This window comes from Sorex fumeus, unplaced genomic scaffold, assembly GCF_029834395.1.
Source record: "Sorex fumeus unplaced genomic scaffold, SorFum_2.1 ptg000098l, whole genome shotgun sequence".
NCBI classification, from domain to species: Eukaryota; Metazoa; Chordata; class Mammalia; order Eulipotyphla; family Soricidae; genus Sorex; species Sorex fumeus.
The window spans coordinates 1,072,613-1,077,278 of NW_026606155.1; positions in this window are offsets into that span (position 1 = coordinate 1,072,613).

Genomic DNA, 4,666 nt, shown 5'->3' on the forward strand with positions numbered 1-4,666 from the left:
CAAACCATAGTGCCCAAAAGTAAAGAGAGAGTATGGGGAAAACTGTCTGCCATAGAGGCAGTGGGAGGGTGGGAAAAGGGGGCAGATGCTGGGGAAATTGATGATGGGGAATGTGCACTGGTGGAGGGATGAGTGTTTAATCATTGTATGATTAGAATTCAAACATGAAAGCTTGTAACTGTATCTCACAGTGATCCAATAAAATAAAAAAGCAAAAAACGCAAGCATTTTACAGTTGTCCATCAAACTTTGGTTTGAAAATGACAACAAAACATGGACTGAGAATATCAAATTCTCAGTACGCTTAATATTCACTTTAGAAACCTTTTGGTTTTTCATAATCTAGCACGATTCAAAAGCACCTGGACATTTAAAGATATAGGGTCACATGTTATTCTTATCTATAATGATGATTCGAGTAGGCTTGGAGGTCTCGGCCCCGGAACCTGCATGGCTTTGTCCCTCTGCCAGTACCTTCATGTGTGCGGAGAGTGGTCTCAGCATGGTGGTGGCTGGTCCTGGAGGTCTTCGGCTGCCGGAGCCCTGGTCGGGGCGGGGAGGAAAGCTCAACCCGCTCCCCTCCAAGGGGCTCCGGGAAGGAACACCCAGGCACGGGGGCAGAAGACTGCACTGTTCTCGTCCAGGATCTGGATTTTATAGTCTCTGAGTCTTGGCCGCTGATGGGATTACACGGCGCCAGGGGGCCAGGTGGTGGGTGTGACCCCCGCCTACTGGAATTTGGAGGATCTGGGTGGAAGATGCTCGACTCCAATTCGAGTAGGCTTGGAGGTCTCGGCCTCGGAACCCGCGTGGCTTTGTCCCTCTGCCAGTACCTTCATGTGTGCGGAGAGTGGTCTCAGCATGGTGGTGGCTGGTCCTGGAGGTCTTTGGCTGCCGGAGCCCTGGTCAGTGTGGGGAGGAAAGCTCAACCCGCTCCCCTCCAAGGGGCTCCGGGAAGGAACACCCAGGCGCGGGGGCAGAAGAGTCGAGCATCTTCCACCCAGATCCTCCAAATTCCAGTAGGCGGGGGTCACACCCACCACCTGGCCCCCTGGCGTTGTGTAATCCCATCAGCGGCCAAGACTCAGAGACTATAAAATCCAGATCCCGGACGAGAACAGTGCAGTCTTCTGCCCCCGCGCCTGGGTGTTCCTTCCTGGGGCCCCTTGGAGGGGAGCGGGTTGAGCTTTCCTCCCCACCCCGACCAGGGCTCCGGCAGCCAAAGACCTCCAGGACCAGCCACCACCATGCTGAGACCACTCTTCGCACACATGAAGGTACTGGCAGAGGGACAAAGCCACGCGGGTTCCGGGGCCGAGACCTCCAAGCCTACTCGAATTGGAGTCGAGCATCTTCCACCCAGATCCTCCAAATTCCAGTAGGCGGGGGTCACACCCACCACCTGGCCCCCTGGCGCCGTGTAATCCCATCAACGGCCAAGACTCAGAGACTATAAATTCCAGATCCCGGAACCCCGCGGCCGCATCTTATCAAAACTTTTTTTTATGACATCTTATTGTCTCATTACTACTTTGGACAAACTTGCAGGCTATTGAATGTAGCCTGCCCACAGGGCAGAGTCTGGCAAACTCCCCGTGGCGTACCAAATATGCCAGATACCAGTAACAATGATGGGTCTCATTCTCATAAATAGCCTTGAATATAATCTCAGGGCTAGGATGAAAGAGACGTTACTGGGGCCTGCTCGAGGCAATCGACGAATAACAGGATGATGAAATGAATAATGATGATACCACTTGCCGAGGTCTGAGGATTTCTACTTCTGATATCAACCTTGTTCTATCATTCCAGTCTTACACGCAGAGAGAGATGATTTAACAGAGAGCTGGCCACAAAATGGAACAGAAAACTGATGAACGAACAGAAAACACAAGTAGAGGTAGGCAGCATTCTGGTGCTCGTCCGACTAGCTGCCTCTCTTAATCTTAAGATTATTTTAGCACTGGGCTGGAGCGCACTGGAGTACAGATACGACCCCCACCCTTACCAGGCTACTTCCATAAATCAAAAGTCATAGGGCAGATCTCCATAAGATGCTACGTGTCCATGGAATAGAGCCCACACATATCCCATAACCATGTGAGTGTCAAATGATCACCCCAAGCAATCTCAAATCCACGCTCATTCATTCAGGGCAGATGTCAAACCTTAGACAACAGAAACCCAGATAACCCAGAGTGGGCCAATATCAAATACCAGATAACCAGAAGTGACCTGGGATGTCTCACAGACACCTGAGACAAAGGGTCATAGGCCATTACCAACCTCCTGTTTTTCACCAGATTTCGAATATTTGAACAGACCCTGACCTACCTCAAAGGCTGGTAGTGAAGACCAGCTCTGTTGGAAAAATTTTAGGGTGTCATTGACAGTGATTGTGGATGACCCTCCCAGCAAACCCAAAGGAATGTCCAGTCTCCTTCTAAAAGGAAAAATGGCACCGACCTGGCAGCCTCCCCCAGCTCGAGGCCAGTTCTCAATCACGCAGAGCCTGCAGCCAATCAGGAATTTTGGGCCATATCTCGCTGGGGAATCCAAATGTTGTAGAGAGAGGTCTCCCAGGAAGTCTTGATCATGCTTATTTACTGAATTAAAGAGCCTTAATTAACCTGAAGGGGTTGCCCCTTTAGGAAAATGGGTCACAGTCTGCTGAGGAGCCCCAATCCTGGGTCCATGCATGGTCTCCAAGCATTGTTTTTCACTTCCTGTTTGGCAATAGCATCAGTGCTCTATCAACTAAAGCAAGTGAGCACAGCCTTAGTACAGAAGTCAGTTGTTTTGGGGTTAGCCTGGAGCAGTTATTTTGGAATGCATTGTTTTCTCTGGCAGCTGTGGAGGATAGTACATGATGTCTATTTTGTCTAAATGCAGTATATTCCGTCGTTCCTGACGTTCCATTCCCTCTCAAGGGAACAAATATTTCTGAATGCAACAGTTATATGTCCCTAGGTCGAGAAGTCAACATGACAAATGACCTGGCACCTGAGTTGCACAGGAGGAAGATAGCCGCTTGGAATGCCTTCAAGAGCATCAAAGAAATAGCTAAGCAGATGAAGAACTTCCGTCTCCAGGCGCATCTCTTTGATTCCACTGTTCTTCCTGCATTATTATACGCCTCAGAGACCTGGGCCCTACGAAACAGGATGATCATGTATTCGGGTCTCCCAAAGAGGAATCTAAAGAGCTATGCTTGGAGTATCACGCTTCACTCAAATGAGTGAAAGAATCTGGAGTCTGACCTCTGTCGATGGTCAAGAATCAGGGACGCTGTTTTGTTTGCCAAGGCTTTGAAAATCAGATGGGCTGGACAAGTAATGAGATTTGGAGATGACTGCATGACTAAAGTCGTTACTGACTGGGTTCCATGGGATGTCAAAAGATTGTGTGGCTGCCCACCTACAACATGTCATACTTCTTCGTCAAGACCCTGAACGATTGGTTTGAGGCTCTTTGTGTTCCTAGAACAAGCAGATGCCATTGGGCTACACTAGCACACGACAGGGACAAATGGAGATGTTATTTTCACCTGCTCGAACAAATTGATGAGTAACAAGATGTCAAGTGATCAATGATCAAACAGTGTATTCCCAGTCCTTGTGAGTCATTAATAAACCAATAAAATCAAACAGGAGATTGTGGGACTTTGATTTCTGGGTGGCAAGAATGTCTCTATGGAGAAAGAATGAGCTGGGCTTCTCCCTAAAAATGACTCCAGAGACTGGTTGATTCCTGATTTCAGAAGAGACGATAAAGACAAGTCCAGGTTGGGCTCAGAGTTCTGGGCACATGTACCCTCAGGGGGTAAAGTTGGGAGAATGTAAGAAGACTCAGGCTAGAGTAGCTGCTGGCTCTGGTTTTGTGTGTGTGTGTGTGTGTGTGTGTGTGTGTGTGTGTGATTGTCTGTCTGTCTTTTTGTCTCTGTCTCTCTTTTCCTCTAGGCAGTGGCTGTGTGTCCCAGTCTTGCTGTCCAGATCTCCTAGATTGGTAGTTCTGATGCTTTTGCTTCCCTTGCTGGCAATTAATTGACCTCTCCCCAAAGGATTCTAAATCAGACCTAGGAGTATTAAGGGAGTGGGGAGCAATGGGGTACCCACACCCTAGGGACAGGGTGGGGATGTCTACGACCTGAGGCTCTGCAAGCTTCCTTGTGTGGTCAAGTTTCCCATAAAAAGGGAAAATTTCCTGCTCCACGTGGGTGCGGCTCATGTCTGCCTCGGTACTGGCAGTGGGCAACCAAATTAGCTGGTTCACCTACGACTGGGTACACCATATGTGGGGTACTCCCATACTACTGACACCCCATAGAGCCAGGTACCCAAGATGGCACCGCATACCATCTACACTCAATACAAATGCCAGGGCCTGCACTTCTGACTCCCTTGGGACAGGAGGGCCTTTGTCAGCTGAGCTCTGAGCACTGATCAGTGCAGATGATGCCTAAGTCCTCCTGAACAGGGCCCAGGTCCCTAGTGGGGCCAGCAATTTCCTCCACAACGTGACTCAGCCAAGCACACAGATGGGCTATAGCTATACCAAAGTGACATAGACACTCACCTGCCACCAACTGAAAATTAGATGAGCCCTTTCTCTGGCAATGATGTGAGGTGGAACATATTACACTCCTTGCAAAGAAATGGCTGCACCA